The following is an 18227-nucleotide window of genomic DNA, read 5'->3' as shown; positions in this document are numbered from 1 at the left end:
TATGTTTATCGTTCATCTGTTGATGGACACTTGAGTTGCTTCTGCATCTTGGCTATTGTGAATAATGCTGCTACCAACATGGTTGTGTAAATATTCTTTTGAGTCCCTACTTTTCATTTCCTCCTTTTTTAAAGACAAAGTCCTATATTTGCTATTGTGTTTTTAAAATAGGACTCTGACATGCCCTTTTTACTGTGTAAGTCTTTTAATTAGGATTATTACTATTTTGTGAGGGCTCTGCTGAGAAAGTCGTAAGGGTGGTCTGCTGCAGCTCTGCTTCTCCTATGAATCCTATCTTTTATTCACAATTTTACAGAACAAGACGGGTATGTGTGTGTGTGTGTTTGCATGGGTGCATCATGTCATAGCAGAAAAGCCCACAGAACTGAAAAAAAAATTAGCTGGGATACATCTGTGTGCTGTACTACTCAACACCTAGGTGACCTTAGAAATGTAACTAAACCCAGTTTTCTCCTCACTGACTGCCTGCCGGGACTCCTGGAGGGAGTACCTGACCCGAGGTACCTGGTCCCAATTCACTCTTCGCAGGACTTTAAAATGTTAGCATTCGCAATAGAATTGAGCAGAGGCTGAAAAGGGGGGACTTGGAGGGAGAGTTGACGAGCTCTGTAAGCAACCGGCTCAACTGTTCTCTCGTGCCTGCAACTGTTTACATCATACATAAGGCTTGATGGACCAAACAAATTAGATAACCTCAAACCAAGAACACGAGCATTCTGTTCTAGCATGAGTGTGTGTACAGAGAGATCTGGACGGCTCGAGGAGGTCAGGGAGGGGTGGGTGGAGGGAAGGAAGGTCACGGGAGCGGCTGTCAACCTCAGTAGAGCTGCGTGTTTATTGTTCATGGTTTCCATGAGTATTTCTACGAGTAAAGAAAAGCCCTTCTCTGTGCGCCCCAGAGAGGAGGACTGATTCAGCCATGGTGGCTAGCCTTGCTGGAATGCACACGCAGGCTACAAACCAAGGAGAAGTAGAATGGGGATTTGAATGTGATCGTTCACCACTCAGAAAAATTATTTGTGACTGAGGCAGAGACCCAGAGATCCACACAGAAGCTGAGGCGTGATGTAATTCTGATGGCCTGGTAAAGATGATGTCAATCAAGTCCTTGGCGTAGTTAGGCCCCAACGGTCGCCAGGACTGAGTTCTTGGGCTTTCGTTTTATGGAAATACTGAAAACAAAAGAGACAAAGAGCATCGTCTTGGTTTTTCAGTTATATGATAACATGGAGCACGTCATGTCAGTGTTATTGTGTGAAAACAATTTTCAGTAGTTTAAGGTTACAATTAGAAATTACTGGAAAAAAGGGAACGAGCATCTATTTGTTTGGAATGGAGGCATAAGAGGATGGCTACCTGAAACCAACTATCTTTGCATAAAAGGAGGAAGAGAGTGGGGAAAAAGGAAGAAAGAAGAACAGGAGCTGAGAACAGGGATGTCATGTCTGTGCCCAATGCATCGTCACACGGTTGTAGTTTTCAGATTACTGATCACTGGAACGTTTTTCCATGGGATTCTTCCATTAGTTACTCCACCAGAACCAAATAAAATAAGACAGAACAGAGACTATCAGAACGCATCGCCTGTGGTCAGGGTCCGCACTGCTTATAAATAATTTCTCCACGCGTCTATGTTTATGAATGTATCCACTGCAGTATAATGCAAAACACATTTCTTACTGTGGGTGGTGCTCAGAAGTTTGAGAAACATTCTGACATTTCACCTGTCTTCTGTTCCTGGACCTTCCTTTTCAGTTAATGAGAATTTCGTGTCCAAATTTGGCTACTGTTAGACTCTAAATAGAGGGAATGTTTGTGAATGTCCCACCATCACCCATTTAGGAATTGGGAATTGCCCCAAGGGCCCCCCACATTCTCAGCAGTCTATCAGCTGTGGGGCAGTGCACAGAACCCTGACTTTAGAGCTAAAAACTTGAATTTGGATCTCTGTTCAGCCACAGATACAGTTGCATAAAAATCTCTGGGATCCAAGCCGATCTTTTCCAGCCCAATCTATTCAATGAATGTTTATTAAATGCCTACTGAATACTGGGGTCGGATGCTAGGCACCCGGAATTCGAGAAGCTTGCAGGCTGGTGATAGAGATAAACACATAATTCTAAAAGAACTATGGGGAAAAAATGAGGGGTATACTTAATTCTACTTGTGGGAAGGGTATAATGTATGAATTGAGCCTTCGAGAAGCAATAGCTTTGAATTGCCAAGTGGAGAATTACAGGAGTGGCTTTCCAGGCAGAGGGACCACCAGAAGTAGGTCCCAGGCCTGGGGAAACCTCCTGACATGGGTGCTGAAGGAGAATATGGCCCTGGGGAACGCTGAGATTGGATGGACAGACATGTCAGAAAATGGCCAACAAGAAGCGCAGGCTGTGCGGAGAGAATCCAGGCCCTTCCTTCACTGAGGTGCCTCCGCTCTCAAGTGTCCTCTGTTTCCTTCTTGCTCCCCGCTCCATGGCTTCATCCTCTGTGAACAACCCAAGTTTCCTCCCCTCCCCACCCCACCCCACCCCACTCCCAGCACCAGGCATACCCCTGGCTCCTCCATGTCCCTTGGTTGGCGTCCTACAGAATTTACCTCCTGCCTGTCATCTGGAGAGCGGATTATAGCTATCTTTAGCATCCTGAGCATTTGAATCCTATGAGGTGTCTCTGGTACCTGTCTACTCTTTGGGGGGAACTTGTTTCAGGCAGGATCTCCTTTTGAAGGACTTTCCAGACTTACCCTCCACCCTGTATTAGTCAGAAGTTTCCTCAGAAACAGAATAAATAGGATATATTTGTTGAGAGAGAGAGAGACAGAGACAGAGAGATGGAGAGCGATTGAGATTTAAGGAACTGGCTCACGTGACAGTGAAGACTGGCAAATCCAAAATCTGCAGGGCAGACTGGCAGGCTGGGAACCAAAGCGGAGTTTTTATGTTGCAGCCTTGAGGCCAAATTCCTTCTTCCCTGGAAAACTTTAATCTTTGCTCTTAAAACCTTCAGTTGATTGGATAAGGCCCATCCACATTATGGAGGGTAATCTGCTTTACTCAGGGTCTACTGATTTAAATGCTAATCTCATCTAAAAAATACCTTCACAGCAATGTCTAGACTGGTGTTTGAAAAAAGAGCTGAGGCACCGTGGCCCAGCCAAACTGAAACATAAAATTAACCATCCTAACCTCTCTCCCCACCGCGGCCCCCACCTCTCCACCCCACCCCAAAACACACACTAAAGAACTGGCAAGTTCCTGTCTAAGCCTTCACTTATTTTAATTCACTCTGTCTATAGTCCTGGGAAGAGACATAATTCTCTTCATTTTACAAATGAGGCCATTGAGATTCGTGCAGGTTAAAAGACTTGCCCCAACTCACACAGTTCTGGAAATGGAAGCCAGGTCATCGCCTCTAGATTCTGGGTGCTTCCTACTGTAGCACTGCCAGCCCTATCTGTGCTGTGAATATCATGACGGGTCCTTCGGCACAGAGGAGCTGAGACCTCCGTCCTGGGCACACTGGCGCTTTGAAAGCCAGACAGACCTTGATTTGGATCCTAGCTCTGCCAGCACATGCAGCTGAGGACCTGGGATCATTTATTTCAGCTCTCTGTGCCTTAGTTTCCCCATTTATAAAATGAAGATCATAATAAACTTCCCTACAGTGGTTTTAACTATGAAACGAAATATGCAGCACGGTACCTGGCACATAGTTGTCATGCGCTAGACAATAATATCAGCAGTAATAACAAAAATATTTCATCTTTCACAACCAATTTATGTGGAGAGAATGAAAATATCCATGTATGAGTATATCGCTGAAAGTTCTGTCTCTGTCAAGGTTTCATATTACATATATATGTATATGCATACATATATGTACAGTCCCAGATTATTTTAAAATTTTAATAAATGATTTTACGTGTCTGTTTCTCGTTACTCTTACTATTCCTAACACTGCCTTGCCTACTTCCTACTTACTTATTATTCTTAAGTGAGCACCAAGCATTTGTGTGTCTGGTAGTCTATTGAACATTTCATTTCCTTTGACTGTTTTTTTGTGGAAGCCTCTGATTCTGTTTTTTGTTCCGTTTAACTTCCTAGAAGGCACATTGTGAGAGGGTGGGGTCTGGAGTTCAACTGTCCTAGTTCAAGTCCCAGCCATGGGTCATCTTGGGTAAGACCTCCCTAGAGAGGCCTTGGTTTCCTCATCTGTAAAATGGGACAATTAGCGGTTCCTACCCTATAAGGTTATCATGAGGATTAAATCAGTAAAGATATGTAAATGCTTATAATACATATACGAGTATTAGGTATTAAATATTCATTAATAGTCGTAACTGTTTTTACTATCCTTGTAGTTTTTAACAGTACTAGGCATTATACATGCTCAAATAATTCCACTCATATTGTACATGGCCCCGGAGCAGGGCTGCAAAGGGAAGAGAAGGGTATGCTGCCCAAGAGACATGGTTCCGTGATTGGGAAATGCATGGTTCTGTAATGTTGGGGAGACCTGAGAGAAGCAGCAAACACCACAAAGTGCGTGCCTGCCTGCGTCAGAAGGCACAGCTGTGGGACTTGGGCAAGTACGTGGTCAGGACGGGGCTTCTCTCCTCAGCACCTCACTGCCCCCACCCCAGCATCCATCACATGGTATATGATGACCCCCTCCTCCTCCTCTGCATCCACTGGACCCCGAGCTCTAGGAGGGAGGCCGTCTGCATCCCCAGCAGTCTGCACGGCGGGACCTCTGGGTCTATTATGGGATAAAGTCACAGAAGCACTCCATCCGCCCAAGTCCCAGTCCCACAGCTGCCACACCTCCTCCTCGTGGGACCAGATCTAGACTCACAGCACCTTGTCCCACAACCGGCTCCCTCACAGACATGTACTAGAGATGGTGCTCAGGGCCTTTTCAAAATTGTGCAGTCCCAGACGTCTCTGTCAATCACGGTTACCCCGTCTTCACACCCGGCTTATTCACTCATCAGGCTTCGATTGGACAGTCACCTGAGCCAGGAACTGGGGCCTTTTAGCCCAGTTTTAGCCCATCATTTTAGATGAATGATTCAGAATCCCAGTCCTGGGGGAATTGGCACATCCCGAACCGGTTTGTCTCTCCACCCCAGGGTTCAGGTTTGAATGTCGATTATCCCTTTTCTTTCTCACTTTTACCTTTTAAATTGTAACTGCTCTTTGCATCTCTCACTTTTATGTGTTTTCAATATACAATGTCCTTGAATGTGCTAAAGGCAGATGAGCACAACAAAAAGCAAGACTGAATACGGGGCTGAAAAAAATCTGCCTTCCCCCGTGCCCATGTCGAACGACATTCTCTGAGTTGAGACTGTGGCACCCTCTCTAGATGGTGTCCTCAATCTGATTTTATTTCAGCTCCGTTGTCCTCAAGAACGTTAAGTCAACATTATAACATTCCAGTGCATTACAAACACATCGGCTCTTTGGCAAACGAGCCTTCGTGCTAGACTGGCCCGTGTGTCTTCAGCATTTCCAAACAGGCCCTTGGATGGTCCCGGGACTCTGATGTGTGAGGCTTGTCGTCTATCTGCCGTCCTGTCTTTGGGCTGTGTGGCCCATGTCACCAGCCTTCACTTAGTACATGCCTCCCTCACTGTCCCCCACACACAATCCTGCACTGCTTTTCTTTGTGAACAGAACTTGTTCTTGTTGTGCAGACAAAGAAAAAATCATACAGCAATTGGCCTGTTAATATATGGCAGAAAAGTAAAGAAGTTGACGATTTAGAATCAACCATGAATAAAGTAAGCTCTTTAGATGAGGAAATCATCTGTAAAATGGGACGATGTGCAGCTCCTACCCTGTAAATCAGCCAAGACAGCCAAGGACACCGTCAACAGAAGATATTTGGTAGAGGGAATCCACCCCAGTAAATTGCAATAAAGAAATCACAAATACCCTTTATGTTACTGAGCTGCAATTGTCTTTAGCTTTTAAGTCACGTAGAAAGAGCATGTACTTTCTGGGAATGTATGCAGGCGAATGGAATGTAAAAGAAGAGATAATTTTGAAATATTTGTGGAGATCGATGCCCATTAAAAATGGCTGAGGGGCCGGCCCAGTGGCTCAGGCGGTTGGAGCTCCGAGCTCCTAACTCCGAAGGCTGCCGGTTCAATTCCCACATGGGCCAGTGGGTTCTCAACCACAAGGTTGTTAGTTCAACTTCTCGAGTCCCACAAGGGATGTTGGGCTGCGCCCCCTGCAACTAGCAACAGCAACTGGACCTGGAGCTGAGCTGCGCCCTCCACAACTAAGACTAAAAGGACAACAACTTGAAGCTAAATGGCACCCTCCACAACTAAGATTGAAAGGACAACAACTTGACTTGGAAAAAAAGCCCTGGAAGTACACACTGTTCCCCAATAAAGTCCTGTTCCCCTTCCCCAATAAAATCTTAAAAAAAAAAAAGTGGCTGAGAAGTGGTCTGGTGGGGGTATGGTGGAAGGAAGATAGAGTTTGGAATTGTTTCCTTGGGGTTGGAAACTCAGCCCAGCCTGTGTGACCTGGCAAGCAAAGTGGAAATCAACATCTACCATTTATCAAACAAGTGCTGTTTTATGAGGATATTTTGTATGTGTTCTCACTTGATGTTCACCACAACTCTGGATGGTGAGTACTGTTGTTATCCTGATTTTTCTGAGAGAAAAACCGAGGCGAAGACAATACCAAGTGTTAGTGAGGGTGGTGGAGTACCTGGAACTCTATTATATCACTTGTGGAATGTAGCCTGATACAACCATTTTGAAAAAATGTCCGGCAGTACCAAATAAAGGTAACATACGCCTTTACAATACCACTCCTGGGTATATACCAAAAAGAAGCAGGATTTTTTTTCCCCCCTAAAAAATGCATGTTCAAGAATGACCATGGAAGCGTAATCACCAAGAGTAGAGGTGACCTAATTGTCCTTCACACAGTTTGAATGTACATGCTATATTCAGTGGACTACCACAGCACGATGGTGAAGAATGAGCTGCTCTTACACAGAACGTGGATTAATTTCACAGACGTAATATTAACTGAAAGAAGTTAGGCACAAAAGAATACACACTGCATGATTCCATTTATATGAAGTTCAAAAACAAGCAGAACTAATGTCTGGTGAGAATGGTTAGAATAACCTTGCCACCAAATGTATTTGGTGCTATCTAAACCTACACCCTGTATGAGTTCAGCTATATGACATTCTGGAAGAGGCAAAGCTATAGAGATGGTAGAAAGATCAGTAGTTGCCCTAACCCTAACCCTGACCCTAACCTCTAACCAGGGGTTAGAGTAGGGGGAGGGGTGAACAGGTAGGGCACAGGGGAATTTCAGGGCAGCGAACGTATTCTGTGTGGTACGGTGGTGCTGGGTACCTGACAGCCCACATTTGTCAAAACCCATAGAACAGTATAAAAGGAAGCGTGAACCCTAGTGTGAGCTGTAGACTTTAGTTAATATATCCATACAGGCTCATCAACTGTAACTAAGGTGGCACGCTGATGTAAGATATTAATCGTAAGGGAAATGTGTGGAGGGGAGTAGGGGAGGTACGTGGGGACTCTCTGTACATTATTTTTCCTTTTTCAATTACAGTTGACATACAATATTACATTAGTTTCAGGTGTACATCATAGTGCTCAGATTTGATATACCTTACAAAGTGATCACCCTGGTATTTCTGTACTTTCTGATCAATTTTTCTGTTAGCCAAGAACTGCCCTAAAACATAAAGTCTTAATGTAAAAAATAAACATATTTACTGCCCTCAAGGAGCTCGCAATCTCTTTTCAGCACCCACACTGAGGTGGGTGTGGGGTGTGTCTGGGGTCTTAGGATGTCAAGTAATGCGAAGTAATGACTGTGAAACAATGAACCCTACCCAGGGAAGTCAGGGAAGGCTTCCAAGACGAAGTGAACTTGAGGTGAGCCTTGAAGAAGGCACTGAAGTTCCGCGGGCAGACACGGGTTTACCTGTGCATGTGCTCTTGGCAGCCATTTGTATCACAGATGACGGATGCAGAGACAGCTACTTGCCCCTCATCCCAGTGGCTTTATGCAAATTCTGGTGGGCATGTAAGAAAGCTGAGGATGCTGTTTCAGTGCTCATTCCCATCTCTGCTTTATGGCGGCCCTGCCCGTCAGATTCCCTCCAGATCCCCGTGGGAAAGCATTCCTTTCCCTGAGCTCACGTGGAGGGCACTGCAGACGGATAGTGAGCTGGCTCCTGGCCCGTGTCCTCCATGCGCTCCAGCCCCTTCGGCCTCGATGCCCCATTCCTAGGCAAAGAGCAAAGAAAATGCTCGTTTTTCTCTGCCCACGTTAATCGGACTCTCCCTACCCGGCCCCAAATGGATACTTAGGTGCCAAAATAATTTGACAAATACCAATCATTATTGTTTCATCCTAGGAAGCTTACAGTAGAGAGATGTATACTCTAATAAACTATAGCATAAAAGACAGCAGATTCTTCTTATCCGTTCGAATCAATAATGACAGCCACCATTCATTGAGCATTCTACTGTGTGGCAGGCACTGAGCTAGGACTTTACAGACATTATGACAGGATGTCATAGATAAGGAGAAAGTAGATTGCGGTTAAGTAAATTTCCCAAAGCCACAAGGCTGGAGTGGAAGAGGCTCATGCTCTCTCAGGTCCTCCTTCCTCTTCAGGGGTGGATGTCGGTCAGCCAAGCCCCTTTTTCTCCCCTTGTCACCTTCACAACCAGTTGAGAAACAAGACTGACAGATGAGGATGAAAATGTGAGTGATGTCATAGACGAAGTCAAGTGGAGAATGTGACTTTAGATCTGTGTGAAAAGTTCTTGCTAATATTCCCTGAGTGTCCCCCCGGCACCCCCAGCCAGGTCATAGACCTTTAGTCACCCAGGTGAATGTCTGCTTTGAGGCGGAGACACTGAGCCCAGAGGCTGCCTGCAGTAGTCTGGTATTCACATAAGAGTGAATCCTCTGTGCTTTTAGTAAATTACTCTTAAAGTACTAATAAATGGGTCCATTCTACCCAGATTGGTGAAACAATGGATTTCTCCCAATTTGGTCTCTCTTCCTAGTCTTACAAGGTCTCTAACCCCATCATGGGGCTAGATGACTTCATGTGACTTCATGTAAACCTACTTACCTTCCAAAAGTCCTGTCTCCTAATACCGTCTCATTGGGGGTTTGGGCTTCAACAGATGAATTTGGGAGAGGGGCACACATGCATCCACAATACTTTCCTCCCTTATCTCTCCTCCTGAGAAACCCCTGAGGAGTGGGACTTTCAGCAGATTGAATGCAACAACCTTCTTCAGAAACTTACAGGAACTCAGAGTATTGCTTTCTTCATAGTGTTTAAAAGCAGAAGCATGAACTCAAATCCTTACTAGCTATGTTATCTTAGGCAATGCAGTCAACTTCTCTGAGCTTTCTTTTCCCCATCGATACAGGAGAATGACAGTAGTGCCTCATTATCAGGAGATAATGAATATAAAGGACATAGTATATTAAGTGTTCAGTAAGTATTAACAGAAAGACACATAATTTTGGAGATGTTAGTATGGCGGGAAAAGGGTACACCGCACAGACTTGGTGAGAGATGGTAGTTTCTATCCTAGAGAAAGCACCAGTGGTGTTACAATGCATCTTTGGTGAAAGCTTTAGGTTGGTACTTTGTTGGAGTGTAAGCTGCTAGTCAGAGTTGGGCACCAGCAGATCACTGAGAGGAAAAAGTTCAAAGAAACCTTTGGAGGTTCCCTTTTGTGGGGAAGGACAGAATGCAGATGTCAACTGTTTGCAGGGCGGTGAGTGATGGCCTGTCCTGTGGGAAGAGAGGGGCCACGGTAGGAGATTTAGGCTTTTACTCAGAAGTCACAACTTCCCCGTGGAATGATAGAAGCTTGAGGAAGTTTAGAGGTCGCTGGTCCACATCCCTCATTTAAGAGATTACAAAAGTCAGACCCAGAGTAGTTTGGTGATTTATTGACTTCATGCACATAGCTAGTGATGGAGTCGCGCTCGGAGCTCCCAGTCTCTCCATGTCAGGGTTTTCTCTCGAACGATCCTGCTTTCCTCCAAGTTAGGAATCTAAAACTAGAAATATCTTTTACCTGAGGATCTCAAGATTTCCACTAAAACCCTGAAAAATGCATTTTTAAAAGGACAAGAACTAATAATTATTCAGCACTGGTATGTGCTAAGATGATACCAGGCGTCTTATAAGGACAAAAGTTTTGTCTTTTCCAACCAATCCAGAGAGGGGTACCACTGCTTCCCTTTTCACTGATGAGGCATCTGAAACTCAGAATGGTAAAGAGTTTGCCCAAGGCTCATAGGGAACCAGCTGCCCCTAGGCTGTGTTTTTACAACTACAGAAATCCGTTTATTTACCAGCCAGGCCAATTTTCCCCAAGAACTTTTTGTTGTCTTTTGATAGTGTTTTCTTCACTAGTAAAAGTGTTGCATGTAAATAGTAATAATGGTTTCTAAGTAGGCAGAAATGATCCTTTCAGACACAGATTTTTTTAAAGGAAATATCAGTACTTTTCAGATTTGTGCTAATTCTAAAGAGATAATAAAACCCTCTCAATTTAGCCCTTGATATTCTTTATAACAATACTAAAACAGAGTTCATTTTTTAAATTTATGAGCGCTTTATGAAGATTTTGTTAAAGTCATGTCAAGTAGAAATAAAATGGAATGTTTCATATTAGCCTCTCATGCTATATCTCTAACATATTCCATAGTTTATTTTTATAATAGTTTTTTCTGCTTTAAAAATACATGCTCATTGTCAAAAATTGGGGCAATTTCAATATAGAGTCAAACAATAAAATAAAAAATTGCCCATATTTCCACCACCCAGAGATAATTACCACTAATATTTTGGTGTGTGCTTTAATTTACAGACATCTTTAGAGTAGTTTTAGGTTTACAGAAAAATTGAATGGAAAGTACACAGTTCCCATAGACTCTCTCATCCCCACCCCGCAGTTTCCTCCTGTTATTGGCATCTTACACCAGTGACGTGCATTTGTTACAATTGATGAGCCAATACTGATACATTATTATGAACGATTACTAGGTTCATTCTTTGTGTTGTATATGCTGTGGGTTTTTATCAATGTTTCCACCATTTGAGTGTCAGACAGAATAGTTTTTCACTATTTAAAAAAGCATATATAAAATTAATTTTGACTTTTCATTGGGTAATTAATTTTATAAGTTCTTTAGTTTAAAAATAGTGGTTATTGTTCTTTGATTATAAAAGTAGTGTATGTTTTTAATAATAATGCGGACATATACTAACCACTTAAATGAATCATCTAAAAAAGCAACACTTTAAAAAAAGAATGTGTTTATTTTATGAATTCCATCAGCTGCATATCAGGAAACAATCACGGAACATTTGGGGCCCAGATCCTAGCGCAGAAGGGTTCGCTTCGCCTCTGTGGTTTTCATGTGAATTAATGATTAGGCTTTGAGCCACACAGGAAAGGTGATAGTTCTTTAAGTGGATTCACCTATACAGCCCGCAAAAGACTTGCCCGAGGCTCTGGGGAAACCTTTAGATTTAAAAATCCTCACCCAGCGTTTCCTTTGCTCAGAAAAGCGCAGCTACCATGCCTTCGCCTAGAGTGAACTCCCCGAGGCTGAGGTAGAGCAAGTGGGTAGTGGGGGGCGGTTGACGGGGTGGCGGTCGGATTTGGGGGGGCCGGGCTGGGGGTAGGGAGTCTCTGGGGGTGCCTGGAAGGAGCCGTTCTGGGGTGTCTGTAGCTGAGGGGAAGTGGAGCAGGGCTGGGGGGGAGGGGCTGGGGGATATACTGATGGAGAATGGGGTCGAGGTGGGAATGGTTGGGAGAATAGTGAGGGCAGCCAGGCCGGGGACCTGGTGGCGGGGTGGGGACAATGGGCGGGAGCCGGGCCGAGGAGGCGGCTTGGGGGAGCCGGGCCTGGGGCCTAGTGGCCGGGGGAGGGGGGGACTAGGGCGGGCTGGGGGCGTGGTCGGGGGCCGGGTTGGGGGCGTGGCCTGGGGAAAAGGAGAGCCGGTTGGGGGCGCGGTCGGGGGCCGGGTCGGGGCGTGGTCCCGCGAGCCCTGCGGCCCCGGCGCGGGCGGGTATTCAGCGCTGCGTTTTCTCCCGCGCCCGCCGCCAGCCCGGAGGCGGCGCACCGGAGCTGAAGCTCCTCCGAGAGTCCGGCGTGCTCTAATCTTCGAGGAACCGGGACCGGCCCTGGGTCGCTGAGTAGTCTTGCATCCTCTGACTTTGGAGGCTCCGTCGAGTGGGGGCCGCGCGAGGTGAGGCTGCGCGGGGGGCGTGCGGGGCCAGTGTCCCAAGTTGTGAGCTGGGACCTGGGAGTGGGATCAGCCCCACACGGCGGCGTTCGTGGCTTGAGGGCGCCCCGCGGCTGCCTCCTGTCGGATTCCCGGAGGCGCCCGGCTGCCCACCTGTTGGTGTCCTGCGTTGGTTGCTCGGCGTCCTCTGTTGGCCGGGCGGCGCGGCCCCGGGGACGGCGTGCAGGCGGCGTTTCCCAGCACGACCGTCTAGGGAGGACCGTGAAACTTCACCCCGCGCTCCACTGGCGCAGCCCGGCCTGCGGGTTGGCGCCGGCAACGGAGCCCGGTGCGGCCGATATTCCTTGCACCTCTCAGCTCCCTCCGGCGCCGCGACTTGCGCAGCCCGCACCGGCCCAGGGGACTGAGAGGGGCTGATGTTGGAGAACTTAGGTCCGGCCCCAAGTTTCTCCCCAGCTCCCACCTGGGTCTCATTTCACGAGAAAGACAGTGGGACCTGGCGTCTGTTGTCTCTGGGTTGGTTGAGTTCCATTTCTGTTCAAACTTGGGGGGGATTGCCGCATTAGCCCCAGGAAGATAGAAGCCAGCGCTGCAGCCCACGTCAGAGGGAACTCAGGTGACCTGTGCTGGCGGGCCACCCATCTGACTGCAGAGTTACGAGCCTAAGCAAATTTCCCCTCTCTCCAAGTACGAAAAACCAAACCAAAGTGTGTGTGTGTGGTGGGGGGAACAACAACCACTCTCTCGGTTAGTTGCTTCCCAACCTTGGATAATAGTGGTGAATAAAATAGAAGAATAATTTGAGTTTATATAGCACTTGTTACCAAGGCTGTTGAAATTCACATATCCCCGCCCCCTCCACCCAAGGTTTTCTCCGCATCTCACCTCATTTTCTGTGTTGCCTGGTGTTTTCGTCCCTATTATCCCCTCCAGGTCTCCCAGTTCTTTGCTGTCTTTTGCTACCAGGCACAGACACTTCACTTTATATTCCCACCTTTACTAACTTGCATGTTTTCTCTTGATGTCCGCCCTCCTGCATCTTCTAAACTTCCTCACTGCATTGTTCTCCGGGTGCCTGTTAAGTTATGCGCCCCTCCAATGCTGCGGAACCTCGTTCTCGGCACCCCTCCCCCATCCTTTAGAGTTTCACGTGGCTATTTCTTATTATTCAGTATTCTAATTTTCACTTACCTCCTTTGGCACCCAAGAGTGCCATCTTCCTCCCATCCGGTTTGACTCTCTTTTTTATTTGTGCTCCTGCGCGTGCGGTATCGATATTCTTTCCCCAGTTTCTCCCCAGGGTGCTTTCTCACCTTTTACCTACTTCTCCCTGAGAGGTGTTGTTTCAGCCACAGCCTGAGGCCACCCCACAACACATCTTGTTTCTATTCCTTTGGCTGTGATTTTCCCTACTCTGAGCCTTCCCAAGCTCCTTTTCCTCTTTTTCAATCAGTCCTCCCTGACCTTCCAGTCTTTATTTCAGAATGTCTGAGAGTGTCAGGCGGAGGGGGTGCTGGTGGCAGCCTGCAGCTGTGTTTCCCCAGGAGAGCTCTGCATTTCAGGACCTTCCCATCTGTTCCTGCTTGTTTTCTTACTGAAGTAGTATTCTATACCTAGTTCTTGATAATCTTAATACTGATACCAGTATGAATATTAGGTAGCATTTATCCAGTACGAACAATGTGCCCACCACACTTCTGAGGGCTTTACCTGCAGTAATAGCTCATCAGTCCTCCTCACATCCCTGTAATGTGGACATTATTACTGTCCCCATTTTACAGATTAGAAAAGAGAGGTTCAGAGTGGTTAAGTAATAGACCCACGTTCTCATGGCTGTATAGTGGTGGAGCCCCTCTTCTCGCCAGGCAAGGAACCTTTTACACTCAGACGTGAGCTGGGATCCACATTTAGAAATGAAGTCATTATTTGCACGTTTTATGTAAGACCAGTTGAAGACATACCTGCAGAACAGTGTATGGGGAAAACCTAATGTCGACTATCCTGAAAGCCCGGGGACACTGCTTGGGCAGACTGTCAGCTCCTGCTCACTCACAACCTGCTTTCCTGAGCAGAACGCACTGGCCCTGGCGCCTACAGGAAGCCCAGAAGAAAGCCTCATAAAGAAAGACCGTTGCCAAGCGTCTCCTCCTGTGCATTAAGAGTTCAGTTTCACTTTAGCTGGCCAGACATTTAGGGTCCCAGATAGCCCTATAATTTTATGAGCCTTGTTTATTTCTGTTTCATTATATGATCTTAAAGCTTTCTTCAAATATTTCCTTATTAGTCTTCACCTTCCTGAAAGTTGGAGACATGCACTTGTAATTTTTCAGATACTATAGCAGAGTGTTGGTAAAGTTTTATACTTTAATAGCTGGAAGAGATCTTACATTCCACAGATGAGGAAACTGGCCCAAAGAAATAAAAATGACGTCTAAGGGAAAAGCAGCAAGACAGTGAAGCTGTCCTTAGATGGCAGGTCTTCTAGCCCCTAGTCCAAGACCTTACTGCTTGGTGGGTTGACCTCTCTGCCTGCTGCCAAAAGCCACGGAAGCTTCTTTCCCCTTCCTTTCCCGAGCTCAGAGACATTGGAAGGATTTACTTAGAATGGGAATTGTCAGTGGTTTTCCTTTTTTTTTTTTGTTTGAAAACTAATCGTTTGCAAAATGTTTGCTTTTGAGACATGTAATGGCATAAATGGGATCATAAAATCCCAGAAGTATAAATTCACATTTTAGAGAGAAATATTTTTGTTAGTTCCAAAACACCAGGAAAGAATACCAAACGTACATTGCTTTCTAGAGACAGATCATATAATACATGGCAGTTAGAAAATTAGTAACTGGGATATTGACTTGTTTTCCATTTGCAGAGAGGTGTTCATTAGTACAAAGTGATGACTTTCTTTATCTCTGTATCTCAGATGAAACAGCAGTGAGGGGAGAGCATGTCAAGTCAGTGGCTGCTTCTGTGTTGGCTCTGCCAGGCCCACCTCCTTCTCGTGGACTAAGACCCCACCCCGGCCTCCTTGTGCTCAGCTCCGCTCCTGCCTGTCTATCTGATCCCTTTCTGCAACCCTCAGGGAACCAGGAGGGTGTTGTTCACCCATGATGCTCAGCTCATTCCGTATCAGCCTTTTGTAACAGAATTAAACCCCAATGCCCTAAGGTATACGTTGTATGTAATTAGCTGCTCTCCTATGCTTCTATGATGAGATGGGTGGTTACGTACCATCCTTGGGAGAATTGAGGAAGCATTCGCTCAAAGCATTCTCTGTTCTGTGGTTCAGATGAAGGTCATTTTATGGATGAGCAAGTAGGTTTCTGGCTCCCTTTCCACAGTTGAGCAAAATGGAGGAGGTTCAGGGACGGTGTTGTGGCCAGAGCACTGCAGTAAGTGTCCAGACTGGGATTTGAACACAGGGCTACTTGGCTTAGGAGATCCACCCACTTCCTTGAACCTGTCTCCTCTGTACCTTCACTGCCTCAGACAGGAACCTTCCCACAGAGCCTCTTGCAAACTAGATGATTCCTGCTTGCTGACCTGGGCATGAGACATGAGTGAACGGCTCGGCACTGGAAGGAGTTCAGGTCTCGCTCTGTCTCACTTCCGGTGCAGATGGTGCTTTCTGACAGTGCCTGGGAGAACATCAGGGAGCTGTGGCAATGCCAGGAATGGAAAGAACGTGGTCTATGTTTATGCTCCTCGGTTGTGGCAATTTGCTGTGGTCACAGTGTCAACAATCGTGGGCCCAGGTAATGACCCAGCCTGCGTTCATGATGTTCAAATGTCCTGCACATAGGACTGTCAGCTCATCTAATCAGAACTTTAAAGGACCTGATTTCTTTGTTAGAAATAACCTCTGCCTGTTTTCCTGTGGCAGCATCCCTCTGTGTCATTATGGAAGAAACGAGAGCTCACCATTGTAATTTCAGCGACCATGTGCCTGACTCAAACTACGGTCCACTCTAGTCTGCCAGATCTGGACTGCAGCCCCTACCCCGACCCCCCCGTCGTCCTCACTCTGGATTGAGCCATGGGTTTGGGGAGCTCTAAGAGGATTCTGCACAGCTAACCTGCTAGAAGGAGGGGCTGGCCTTTCCCCTCAGCCCCTACTAACAGTGAGGCAGAATTTATTTCCTAGGATTGACAGTCTGTCCCTGGAGAAAAATACAACGCAGGTCTGAAATGACCGGACTCTGAAATGACCAGATTAGAAAGTGTCTTGGAGGGAGACCGTGGGCAGGAAATGGGAAACTGGGATCTTTGCTCACCATCTAGGGCAAGTGTAAGGGGAGGGAGGTCCAGGATTTTATTGTCTTACAGCGGAAGGGGGCAGGAATGAGATGTGTTCCCAGTATGTGAACTTTGATCCCAGGCTTTCATAGAAATTATTGTTCTATGTAACAGGAACAGTAAGCCTTCTTATACTTGAGTTAAAATTACAATTCAGTCACATTAAACAAGTTTCTGAGGTCAGGTCCTATCTATCTGTCTATCTCTATATCTGTCTGTATCTATTGAGAGAGAAAGCCAGAGAGAGAAATGCGTTCCCAGTCCTAAAACAACTTACACATGTATTTTGAAACACATCCAATTTGTATATTGGGACTTTTTCTACGGCTGAAAGAAAAATAGCCTCTGCTTCAGAAATCTCCATTTCTGCTCTTCCTGGTGGGATGGAATACTTACTTATATGTACACACTTACTATGTACCTTTCGTGTACCAGGCCTTGTGTTTACGATGGAAAGAGTAATCAGAAACAGCCCCTGTCCTCAAGAGGAGGTCACATTCTTGTCTGGTGGCAGAAGTAGACATGTGAAAGGCAAGTCTTGATACGCGCAGCCAGTGTAGTGATGAGTTTTTGGGGAGGGTGTTAGGGGAGCACAGGAGGGGCCTAGGATCCAGGAAGGCTTCCTGGAGGAGGAGCTAACTACCACCTGGGCTGAGTGGTAACAGGTGTGAGCAACTTGGGGAAGGAGCTGACAGAGGGAGGCATTCCACCCTCTGGAAACAGCATAAGCAGAGGTGCAGAAACAAACCAGATTGGTGACCCTAGGTATGCCGACCAGCTCTGTGTGGCTGCAGCTCCCAGCTTACCCTTCACGACTATTACGTTGTGCTTGGGGCAGTGCTTCTGTGTCAGCATCACTTGGGGATTTGTTAGAAAAGCAAATTCTAGGGCTCTCTCCTAGACTCACCTGCAATTGAAATTCTGGGATGGGACCCAGCAGTCTGTGTTTCAATCAGTCGTCCAGGTGATTTTCATGCACGCTAAAGTGCATGAACCACTGTTCTAGGGCGTAGGCTTTCAAAGGACCCCAAACAGCCACTCGTCATGGCTGCGTGATAATCTTTTCAGAGAACGGTAGCTGTGTGCCCAGCTGGTTGGATCTCCTTCACATCGACAGCCATCCACATTTCTTGTCATTTTTCACCAGCGTACATTCTCATGGTTTCTTTTGCCCTCCGTGCTTCATTTCATTGCATACTAGTAATTTATATTATTTCAATAATACCTCTACTGACATGATTTCTTAGTATTTGGCAGCAGTCAATTAATCTGGGTTCAGATCCCAGCTCTTCTGCTTGCCCGCTGTGTGACCCTGGGAAAGCATCAACCTCTCTGTGCCTTAGTTGCCTTATCTGCAAAATGTGGATAGTAACGGCACTCATCTCGTAGGTAAGTGTTTCTAACTTTGCTGTGCGTTGGAATTACCCCCGGGGTCTTTAAAAACATTGATGCCTACTCCTACCTGCAAATATTGGGATTGCTTTTGGGTGTGACCTAGACACTGGCATTTTTAGACTCTTCCCATGTGCAGTAAAGTTTGGGGAACCACTGTCGCAGGCTTTGAGGGGATGAAATGAGTTGATCCTTGTGAAATGCTTAGA

The 18227-nt window shown here is 46.2% G+C and overlaps 1 protein-coding gene across 5 annotated transcripts in view; it reads left to right on the top strand.

Annotated features, from left to right (window-relative positions):
• SPATA13 (spermatogenesis associated 13) overlaps positions 1-18227 on the top strand; it is a 317429-nt gene that overhangs the window by 171269 nt on the left and 127933 nt on the right. Inside the window, exon 1 of one of the 5 annotated variants that reach the window (XM_033103858.1) lies at positions 12160-12336. The exons of the other annotated variants lie outside the window; for them this stretch is intronic. The gene's annotated coding sequence lies outside the window, so the exon portion shown is untranslated. Of the gene's footprint in view, positions 1-12159; positions 12337-18227 lie in introns of those variants that run through there. 5 annotated transcript variants of the gene reach the window in all.

Source organism: Rhinolophus ferrumequinum, chromosome 4, assembly GCF_004115265.2.
Source record: "Rhinolophus ferrumequinum isolate MPI-CBG mRhiFer1 chromosome 4, mRhiFer1_v1.p, whole genome shotgun sequence".
In the NCBI taxonomy this organism is placed as follows: domain Eukaryota; kingdom Metazoa; phylum Chordata; class Mammalia; order Chiroptera; family Rhinolophidae; genus Rhinolophus; species Rhinolophus ferrumequinum.
This window is presented reverse-complemented; position numbering and strand designations above follow the sequence as displayed.